The following is an 11,829-nucleotide window of genomic DNA, read 5'->3' as shown; positions in this document are numbered from 1 at the left end:
TCCCTGCTTTTGGATTCTGTGTCCTTTTGTTTTGTGCCTGAACTCAGCCAGGAGCTCTCCTTTTTATCTGTGCTGGCCTTGCTGGATTTCTGCAAACTGTTCTTGTGCTCTGATAAGGCTGACCTTGAACTTTAGCCAGCTCTCTTTGCCCTGGCAAGCAGTTTCCCATGGGATCCTTCCAAGCAGGTCCCTGCAGAGGCTGAAATCTTCTCTTTGCATTCAAGGACTGCAATACTGTTGATCCTACTCATTCCTCTTGGTATCTTGAGCATCTGGATTTCCTCTGACCCATTAAATTGACCAGCAGACAACAGAGGCACATGAGAGACAGCTCCTGTGAGAGTGAGACTTTTCCCAGCTGCCCTAGGAAGGTTTTATCTGCCCCTCCTTCTTGATTATCAGCCTGATATTTACCTGGAGCACTGAATAACTGCTTTTGCTCAACAGTAGGGTTGAGAAATGCATCCCCTGGGCCCCCCATCTTTCACCCTTCCAACAGGGTGTCCTGCTCTTTGGTACAGCACACACAGGCCTTGTGTGCTTATTTAATTCTGAGGTAAGGAATACCAAGGGGAGTGAATTTATAATTTCATAGTACATTTCTGTGGGGCAGGCTTGATATTGGTAATCAGATGGTTGGTGTTTTTCTTCCTTTTTTCCTCTGCTTTGAGATTGATTCTCTTGTGCACGGTATGGCAGGAGTTGCTGTACCTGTATGTCTCAGAGTATTCTTAGTTAAGTGCTTGGGGGCGAGGGAGAGAAGTAGCAGGTAATCTTGGAGTCTTTCATCACAGAAGCCCTAGAGGATCCTTTTAACATAAAATTACTTGTACTTAACATAAAACATACAGTAAATGAAATGTTCCTTCAGGTAAAAGTGTGACCATTTGGGAAACTTACCTCATCCTATCACTTAGCCAGTTGCTCTACAGAAGAGGAAGGAATCGAAGGGGGAGTTGGTGATTAGTACATTAGCTTGAAACCTTGAACAGCAAAATCCTCGTTTCCTCCGTCTTGTCTTTTCTTGTCTTACTTGACAAGCCTATATGAGATTTTCTTTATAACATTTTAAATAGTAGTAATCTTCCTGGGTTCTGAATATTTGCTTCAGCTGCAGAATGTACAAATAAGCTCTGCCTTAATGTGCTTGAATAGACTTTTTTAGCTTAATGTTCCCTTCAGGGATTCAGATTCACAACTTTCAACCTTTTCTTCTTCCTACTTCTGTCTCTGAAAACATCAGCATCTCTTTAAGTATCTCCACTTCTTCCTCAGGCAGTTTGTCATGAGGTATTTCTTCTGGTCTATGAATTCTCTTTAAGCTGACTTTTTTCTTTCTTTGACTGTTTTAGTTTTTCTGGGGGTTGGAGGTTTTCTTTCATTTTATTTTATTCTCAGTTCCACATCAGCTGCCTTGCTACAGTGTTGACACTTTTGTGATGCTGCTGTTTAAAAAAAAAAAAAAAGAACTTTGTTCACTGTTCCTAATAATTGTCTCTTCTCTTCTAGCAATTGGAAAATTGAGCCTATATAAAGGAAGAAACTTTTTAGAGGCTGAGTCTCTGACATTGCAGATATCTCTTTCCAGTTTTTCTTATTTAAAGCATGATAGTAGTTTCACTGGTTTGAATGGCATCACTGACATGCTGATGTTGGGCACATGTACTGTGCTTGCAGGGTCAGGAGCCTTCAAGTTTTTCTCAAATGAACTTGTCAGACCTTTTCTAATTATCCATAATCAGAAAAAACAAAAACCAAAACAAACAAACAAACAAAAAACCCCAGATACAGAAGAAATTGCATAAATTAAAGGTCTTCCTAGGAAATTATTAGGTTCAATCAAGTGGTGCTGATGTCATTTTAGATGTCCTTCAGGTTTTAGAAATATATTCTTCAGGTCAGAAAAGATTTCCTCTATTTGTATACTTGTAACTGGAAATAAAGAACAGTATTCTGGTGCAGTATTCTAGTGTTCCATGAGCATTAGTCTGGGTGCTCATATCTTTCAGTAATAAAGAGTATAAAACTACCTTCTTCATATGTCTGATATAAATGATAAAGTAAAAACAGATAAGAGTTTTTTTAGGACACCTGCTTTTCTCTGTTTTTCCAGATCACCTTTGTCTATCACTCCTTAGAGTCTTTGTTCCACTCCCTCTGTCTTATACCAGCATCATAAAATGTTGCCAACAGTTTGGAACTTTCTAGTTTCAGGAACATTTCAGTACTGTTCTTTTCCATCACTAAGCATGATAAAATGCTGTAGTAATACCAAAATTACTGGTTTATATTTGCATTGTCTTATTTACACTCATTTGTCATGCATGTTAGGCTCCTCTTCCTGGAAATGAAGTCAACAAATGTTGTTATCCAAAACAGTTGGTGAGTAAGTATATTGGAATGATTTTTTAAGCATCAAATACCAAACTGACATATTTTAGGGAACGTTGAGGAGCAGAAAACTGTTGGTGTTCTTTACTTAAGAGCTGGTTGTTTGCTTTTATTCCAAAACCACCTGCTTGCTGACTTTTTCTCTCCAGTGTTAAAAAGTATCGAGTTCATTACGATCAGATCAAAACGATTTTGACTGTCACAAGTAACATCTTAGGAGGATCTTGGTATCATAACACTGGTTTAACATTATAATAAATGTACTGGGGTTTTTTTTCAGTGGTGGTAGTAGTATGGAATCTTATGCTTCTGACTTGGCTTATCGATTTTTCTATGATAAGAAGTGCTGTTTGCCATTTGTTGGTTTTCTGCTTGGTCAAGGAAAACTGTCTGCTTAGTTGGCTCTTCTCTCCATACTCTTTTCCTTGAATTAGTGTCTTGTTTCTCAGAGCTGTGCTTTTGCCTATGCAGAACACCCTCTTTGTAAAACACAAACTAAATCATGATTCTGAAGTAAACATGCAGTACCTGCAAATTTGCCTCTAGCCTAAAGGTGTACCCATGGAAATTTAGGAACTTGAGGGGTCTGGAGATAGAACTAGAATGTTACATGAACCAGGTACATGGCAGGCTCAGCCAAGAGAGAGGAGGTGGTTCTCCAGGCAAGGGGTTGGTAGCAAGGGACACAGAGAGTACTCAGAATATTAAAATTAACAATGAGCCAAGCAGGGAAAACAGGAAACTTGTGGGATGATAGAATCCATCAAAGGCCCTGAATACAGAGAGACCACCTTGAGTTGAGGAAGTGTCTCTGTTGCAAGCTCAGGGAATACTTGAGGAAATTATTTTCTCATAACTGTTGTTTTTTGGGTTTTTTTGCTTCCCCAGCTAGTCTCTAGAGTTTGCCATGAGAGGCAGCACACTGTGCTGGATAGATTATTGAACAGACCATTATGGCTATTCTTGTGTGTATTTATTTTCTTATTTGCATTTTAGTAACTTCACTCTGAGACAATTAGTTTCCACAGGCTTCTCCTGTTGCCAGTGAAAGGAGAGGCTGCAGCTCTGGAGAAGTTTGGTGTTAGTTCCGGAGTGAGAAGGAAATTGAAACCATTTCTACCTTTTCACTGACAACAGGAGAACACAGAAGGTTTGGTTTCCTTATGCTAATGAACTCTGTGAATATCCACTGTGGTACTTCCCCAAATTGCTTACAATTTAATTTGAAGCAATGCGTAACAATTGACTGTAACAAACAAATAAGAGGAATGATGAGAAATGCAAGAACAGAGGTGCCTGTAATAAAATGATTACACGGCTCCAAGTGACTTCTGTCATTGGACTTGGGAGCAGAATGAGGCATTAAAAACTAAGCAGTATGAAATGTAACATTCCAGCAAATTTGAAAGCACTGAGGGAGTACTGACTCTCATTCAGATGTGGACTTTATGAAGGGTGGTTATTTCTGTGCTGAAGCTCATAAAACAAAATGTTTTAAAATATTTGTCTGTTTTAGTCTTTTTATATTGCAAGGTCAATATGTTGGTCTAAAATGTTAACAAAATAGCCATTTGGCTCTGAAAGCTCCTTTTTACTAGAACAATTCGTAACTCTGTGTGGTGCTGCTCTCTGTGCTGCAGCCCTCCAAGAACAAAAAAATACTGAGGAAAGAGAAACTCCTTGAATAAAGGAATTCTCTCATGCATTGCCAGACTGAGTCACCCAGAACATTAAAAAAATAGCCCCCTAAATTGATAAAGCAGAGCTGTCATTCTATGTATATTTTTTCCTCTTTGTGTGCATATACAAAGATCCCTCAAATTGTTTGGGCTACTCTTTCTGATATGGAAATGAGACTATTCTTTCTTTTTAGCCTCAGTGTGAAATTAATTACTTTGAAATCTTCAAATTGCACCTAATTCACCCAAGAGAACTACACCTAGATGTCCCTTTAAGTTCTTTTTAGGTTGTTTGAATGTTGTGCAAACTGGGACTGGTTATTAACTGTCCATTTGGGCTGAAGTTATATATAGAGGAATTTCAGGAAATGAAAGGTTCTTCCTTCTCCCTCACTATGGAGAGAAAAAAATCCCAAAAGATTTAAATGAAAGTGAGTTCTAATACTCAACCATAGACAAAATACTGTATATGCAGATATGTATGCATGCTGCTACATATACAGATGAATGTACAAGAAATCTGGAGTGCATTTCATAGATCTTGGGAACAAGGGAAAACAGCTGAGGCTTTATTGCTGCAGTTCAGCTTTGCTGAGCCTTGCAAATATAGAATGTTGAAGGAAAAGCTAATAAGAGGATAGCTGTTGGCAGAAGAGGCTCACATTTATCAGCAGTTTCAATTAGAGTTAGGTACTGCACTAAGAAAAGCCATAGCAAATGTGAGAATCAAAGAAGTGACTTGATTTACAATTACCTCTGTGCCACTGATGTGTTTATGAAACGATACAGTAATGAGTAAAAATACTAATGTGAATGGAGAAGCCAGATCAGATCTATCTTCCAAGTGTACTGTACAAATGTTGAATGAGAGAGGAAAGAAATAATAAGGGGGAAGAATGGAAAACTTGTGAGAGCTGAAACTACGTCATAATTTAACATCAGTGTTCAGATTCACTATGCAGGAGGTGATGGAAAGAGTGTCACAGTTAAATGACATTAGGTATTTTCTTCTAGAAGTTAATCATAACCAGATCTCTGTTCTTAAACAGTACTTTAAGTACAGAAAAAATTGCTGGTACCAGTAAGAAATATTGGAACAGTAGGCAGTGTAATTCCAAGACCTGATTCTTTGAAGATCAGAGAAAGTTTGACAGGGAATAACTTAGAGCATTTGTGCCCATTTTGTTCAGAATATGAAAGATCATTCATCCATCTCTGTTTAAAATGTCATTAGAGTGTATGGCAGGTGGCAGAGAAATCTGAATGTCAGTGAAATAAAGCATAAGAGATTTTCCTGGTGAGGCATGAAGGTTGTCATCTGTAAGTCCTGTTTCTTCAAACTTCCTTTATCTTTGGAAGAGAGGGGAGGATAAAAAAAGAAAATTTAATGGAATAGAAGTTACTGGGTTATTTCCAAAGATCTTATGTGAAAGTTACACTATTGATACTTGAAAAAAATAATTGCTTCTGTGGATCTTTTTGTGCCTTTTGCAAGAGTCAAGGAGGTCTGTCAGGAGAGACTGATCTGCAACTCTGAGGTTTCAGCAGGCTTCCTGGCAGCTACCCTTTGCTACAGAATGTGTGTTATTATCTGTTTATTACCTTGTTTGGATGACACTTTCAACTGGCTTCCCCTCAGCATGTCTTTAATGCCAGAGCACTTCTGAAAGAGACTTTCAGGCTGTGACAGGATTGCCTGGGTTTCTTGGCCATGCCTATGATATGATGGTTTCCAGCACAGCTAAAAATGAATGCAGTAACTACCTGCTGTTTGAGATGTTCACAGCAAGTTGGACTGGCTGCAAGAGAGGAAATGTGAATTTGAATTGAGGCAGATAAACCTTTAAGGTTGCACAATTCACAAATGGCACTCGTCTGAAACTGAACAAGTCTTAAGACATGTGTTCTGGTTTGAGGGGGGTGGAAAATAACATTAACAAATGATGTGGGGTAGGACCTTTTGTGACTGAAAACAAATCAAAGAGCTCAACTTTGTTGTGTAGTACCAGTCTGGAAACTCCAGGCTAAATCCAAGCCCCTTGCCTCAAAAGGGAGTGGTTGTGCCACAGCTCCTGTTGTGCCACCTGCAACTGTCCTTTGAGGCTTGTCCTGAATACAGAGCATACCTAAAATGTCATTATTAGTCCCAACACAATGTAAGAGTGAACACAGAATCAGGAATACAAGAGAACTTCATACAGAGTTATGGGATTTTTTTATTTTTTTTTTTAAGTGAAGGAATTTCACAAATCTGTTTTAGAAATTTGACATGTTTATCTTGGAAGCTGCTTTGTAAGTATTACTTTCATCAGAATGTTAACATACAAACTTGTTTTTATATATTTTCTGAGCTTTTGCCTAAGCAAATTATTTGTGATTATCCCACATTCAGGGAAGATTCTGATGAAATTGTTAAATATTATTTCTCTTGTCTGTAAAAGGAAAGAATCAATTTGAACAGACCAATAATTCACTGAAGTTAATGTACCATAGTCACTTAGGTGCTCTTATAATCTTTTAACATCTGAAATACAAAAAAGTAGCAACTCTCAAAGAAACTTTAAGGAAAGATAGCAAACTTATTTTTGTTTTCATGTGAAAATATTTGTTTATTTTATAAGTGGAAAAAGAAATCTAGATTTTTTTAAAATTCCTTCCAACCTTAGCTCATTTTAAGGCACTTTCAGTATTTTGTGATGCTAGGGGTGCTTTGCTGATTTTGATTCATCAATGCATGAATAAGGTCTTCTTTCTCCCCCCAATGAATTTTTAGTCTGCTTATTTAAAACAGACTATTTTATTTATTTGTTTTCAGGGTTCTCAGCAGTAAATGGTGCAAAAAATTATTTAATTCCTGCCCATGGCAGGGGCATTAGAATTAGATGACTTTTAATGTCCTTTTGAACATGCACTACTCTAGGATTCTATGGTAAATGAAGTGTTAGAGGCCACTGGCTGTTTCCCATCAAAGACTGAGATACTACAAGAATTGTGTCTCTTTCTTCAGGAATATTTGATCTGTACTCTATAGAAATGAGTTTGATAGAAATACTTCTCACAAAGACCTTAGTTCCTGAGATTAAAGAGAATTTGGGGAGGTAAATTCATTAAAATATTTTAGTGAAACAGAGTAAGTCCACTATTGTTCCCTTCTCTTGTCCTAGAACATATTTCTGTTTTGTTCCATTCTCTGAAACATATATCTGCCATATATCTGTTTTATTTACCTTTAAAATAGTCTTTACAGAGATGGAGTTCTAACTTATACTTCCTATTTTTATAGCTCTTCGAATTCTAGAAGTGCTCTGTAGTATTTTAGTCTTTCAAAATTCTCCTGTTTAACTGATAGAATCCTTCCCTGATGATTATTAGAAAGTTAGTCTAGTTTCTCAATTACAGTTGTCACAGTAATCTTTTGGCATGGTGAAAAGTTAAAAATATACTGATGTTTGCCTTCAAAATATCGACTGGAATTACATCCCAATGCCTCATTCTTGCTGTACAGATGATAAGTGATAACTGAATAAGTAATGCAATGCTTGGTTTTGTGTGGGGGTTTCTTTTATATTTTTTTATTTTGGGTTTTTTTGGGCAGTTCTTTTTTGTTTTGTGACTTTTTGTTGGTTTTTTTTAAGTTTGAAGAGCCAGATGCAAAGAGAAGTGGAGGGAGTACTTTGAAGAATAAGAACAGGATCTCTTATGGCAGCTTTCTTGCATGGTACTATTTGCTGCTGCAGAAATGAGGTAAGAAGACAGCTGTTTATGCAAATAAAATGTCTCTCAAATCCACATGAGAAGGTGTGCACAACTCTTACAAGAAAAAAATGTTCCCTCATGCTCCTACAGCGTCTGTTTCCTGAATAAATCCCACACCAGCCTAAATTCCTATCTGCCAGCTTGTGTTAATGAATATGGAACTTGCTGAAGAGCCAAAGCATAATAAAAAAAAAAAAAAAAAAGAGCATAAACATTGCTTTTAGTTTGGAATGGATGCATGACTAATCCAAATTAGACATACAGCACTGCCCATTTCAAAGGGCAGGCTCTCTGGCTGGCTTTGCTTGTTCACTTGGTCTAAAGAGAAAAACAAAAATACACCAAAAACTTGACTGAATATAATGGAAAGAGGAAGAGAAAAGAACTGGATTATAAAATTTGAGGGAAAAATCCCCTACTACAGAAGTATGCTGTTTTGATGTCCAACTGAATTATTAATTTTTTTTAGAAAGTATTCCTCCTGGCAGAAGAAGCATGGCATATGGCATCAGGAATTTGGTGAGTTTTTTTTCCCAAGAACTGGTCATAATGTCTAACCATTTCATTTATGAGGCATACAACACAGCTATTTCTGTCTTCTTCAAGTACTGTTGAATGCAAATGATTAAATAACAAGTTCAGTTTCTTCTAACTTGCTTCCATATAAACATTTCTGTGATAAAAGTGCCCAAATGATTGGACACCTTGTGATGGTAGAGCATATGGAAATTTGTAAGTCAGTGTTGCCATGGTTGCACTGGTTGTTGTGCCTATGAAGTTCCCTGATTTATGAAAGTCAGATTAATTTGTTGGACTTGGGCAGATCTTCTGGATCTTTACAATTTTAAATACTACATTTCACCATGCTGGCTGCCAGATGTAGGAAATAGAAGAGGAGCTACTGCTCCTCTGACTTGGACTGAGTGAATCCTGATTTTTATTTGCATGTGGAAATCACAGGGCTGATTATTATCTCTTGGTTCCTGAAATATATATCTGTAACATGGATGGTTACTTTATGGTGCTTTGGTAGTGTCTGTTTTCTTTATTTTAGAGAACAGCAGAGGAATCTGATGATATTTTATCATTTCATGTTAATCTGTTTGCAAGCCGAGCTGTATGACAAATAAGATTCCAATATAGAAATAAAAATTTATTTGTAAAATTTCATCATGACTTTGTGTTGTTGAATATATGGGGTTGGACAGTAGTAACTCTTTTAGCTGAATTTCTTATAGGTAGGCATATAGAATATTATTAGTTATATGTAACTAATCTTACATTGGAACTTTCTATAAGATGTCTTTAGTTTTTCCCAGTTTCCTAAAAAAAAGCAAAAAGTAAAAAAAAAAAAAAATCAAAAAAATCCATCTTGACAGACAAGTGCACATATAGGAGAAAAAATAGCTTTGAGCTCCAAGTGCAAGACTTTCTTTGGACACTCAAATATGTGTTATTTCATTGCTTAGGAAAGCAAACTAATCCCTCCTAGAAATTCTATTATGTGGAACCGTATTGCTACCGATACAAGTCAACAGCAATTTTGTAACTGTGGAAACCAATCATATTTATTTCTGTCACCTACAGTATGTTCCAACTGACTGATGATAGTAGTGCTCAGTCCTTTGAGAGGACTAGCTGCTGTAATAAGGGTGAAAGATAAACCTCTGAAACCTATTGACAAAATATTTGTAACAAGATGATAAAACTCAAGAATTTGGGTTTCGTTCCAACTTGCTCTGGGAATGTGCTCTTGTGACCTACACTCTACATCTTCCTTCTGTAGAGGTGACTGTTTCTAAAAGACACAGTGGTGATTATTCCTTTTTCACCGCAGTGGAATGAGGGGAAAAGCAGATGTGAAGAATAAGAGATGGCTTTCTTTTTAAGTTCCAGTGCAAGTGTTACAGAAGTGACAGCATCAGTCTCTTTTAATTTGAGAGGTAGTCCTACTGAGATCCTACAGATCTAGGATAGAACAGATACAAAATCTGACAGGATTTAAAATGACTTGGGTTTTTTTTCTGCTAAGCTCAGTAAATGACATCTCCTTAGCATGTGAAAATGGAATTTTTTTCACTCTTCATTTCATCAACTGTGGTGAAGAAATACATGCTGAATTTAGAAAGTGATCCAATCTTAATATTAAAATTATGCTAAAACATTTCCAAGTTTATTACAACTAGAAAATGAATTTTAAAAATCTAGACTTTTAATGTTATGATTTTTGGAAGGCATAATAACTTTAGCCCACAAAGATAAGGGCCACATAAAAAAAATTCACAAAGTAGAAGGGGGGAAAAACAAATAACAAAAAAAAATCCTCCAACAAAAATCACCCCAATAACCCTGCAGCTTTAATTTCTATTGGTGAAATGAGCTTATTGGTGAAATGAGACGCTCATGAAATAAATCAATCCCCTCTGACAGCTGCCAAACTTCTATCCATGATATGCTGTTAAAGGTAGTACTTTTAGGAGACTTTCTGGTCATCTGCTGCTAGAGGGCCTTTTAAATAAAGCTTCAGGCAATCTTTCATTGTACAGAATATGTAAGAGAGTGACTAAGAAGGATGTATGTGGTAGGACTAGCTACCTGGAGGAGAGGACGATTTATAAGATTAATTGCTGCTAATTTCTGCTTCAGAAGAAAGTTTAATTAAAAAAAAAAAAAAATTAAAAAAAACAAAACAAAACCAACCAAAAACCACAGCTGCCTGGAGAAAAGTCTACACCACTTATCAGCTAAGGATAATCAAAGATTAGCATTGCCAGGGGTTTGTATTTCCTCCTTTCTCCCACTTTGAGATAAAAACCTGTTATTCCTTTACTCATTCACTAGGGAAATAGGTTATTGGCTACTGTTTCTCTATAAGGAGAACTAAGTTTAGTACTGTCAGGAAAATCTCAAAGTACTTGGCAACTGGGGAAAAGCCCCTGCCCTAAGGAGACTCTTTTGACATCCAAGCAGTACAAAATACTCATCAGAAACCAAATTAATTATCAGCAGAGGTTTACCCTGAATTAAGAAACCTAAGAGTCTCGAAGAGCTAGACTTTATGAACACCTCACATCAGATGGTGACTTATGTAGCTCGAACCAGGGTCTTAGGGAGGGGTGCTTTGTTGGGCTTTCTTCAACTAGGAATAACTTTATGACAATGTTGACCAACAGGTATTTTTTCACTTTTTTTTTTCTCTAAACCCATCTGGTAGCAGTGCATATATTTCAGTTCCCTCAGTAATGCTGCTAAGGACTTGTGTACACTGTCCTCAGAATCATGGATTAGTAGTGAGATTCAATCAAGTCCTCCTATTAATGATTTTCTGCACTGGAACAGCTGCTGCCACCCATGGAAACCCTATGGATTTTTTTTTCCCCTTTTTTTTTTTTTTTTTTTGTTTGGGTAAAGCCTTGTGCTTTCTCTTGGAAAAGAAAAAAAACAAGACACAAATGGCATGGTGGCTGCTGATATTTTAAGACCTGCCTTGTACTTGTGACTGTCTAAACCCCTAAGTGTGGATTGTGACTCTCTAAATAAACCCCAACAATGGGAGAAGGCTCAGTGGAGAGGGACAGGGTAATGTGCCCACTAAACTCAGGGAATAAGGGTAAGAAGTTGAGTATCCCAACAGCAAGGAGACCAGAGGATGGCCTTTGATTTAGAAAAGAGGTACCAACATCTGAATGGATCACCTAGTGATGCAAATGTCTCACCGAATCAGCCAGACCAGTGTAACTTTTCTCTAAAAAGTCCTTTTTCTGTTTCTCTGTTTCTGCTGCATCTCTTCTGTATTTTTATTCTTGGATTTCTCAGCCTCCTTTGGACTGAATTCTTTTGGGATCCTATCTCGTGGAGAGCTCTGCTTATCTCAGTTCTTATGATTCAAAGAAAACTCTCGAGCTCGTTAGAATCTTGTTTCTCATGTTTATTAGAAGGTCATCACAAAACTTAACAGGTCTCTCCAGGTTGGCTACACAAGGATAATCTTTGCAATCTGGTA

General features: G+C 37.1%; 1 long non-coding RNA gene across 1 annotated transcript in view; it reads left to right on the top strand.

Moving 5' to 3' along the window:
- Positions 1-205: 205 nt before the first annotated feature.
- The window catches only part of LOC107199921, a 34,847-nt gene continuing 23,223 nt past the window's right edge, over positions 206-11,829 (top strand). The window contains exons 1-3 of the long non-coding RNA XR_001519365.2: positions 206-556; positions 7,706-7,814; positions 8,296-8,345. This is a non-coding gene — a long non-coding RNA (uncharacterized LOC107199921). The remainder of the gene's footprint in view (positions 557-7,705; positions 7,815-8,295; positions 8,346-11,829) is intronic.

The sequence above is a fragment of the Parus major genome, chromosome 1, assembly GCF_001522545.3.
Source record: "Parus major isolate Abel chromosome 1, Parus_major1.1, whole genome shotgun sequence".
NCBI lineage: Eukaryota > Metazoa > Chordata > Aves > Passeriformes > Paridae > Parus > Parus major.
Note: the sequence above shows the minus strand (reverse complement) of the source record. Positions and strands in the feature narration are given on the sequence as shown.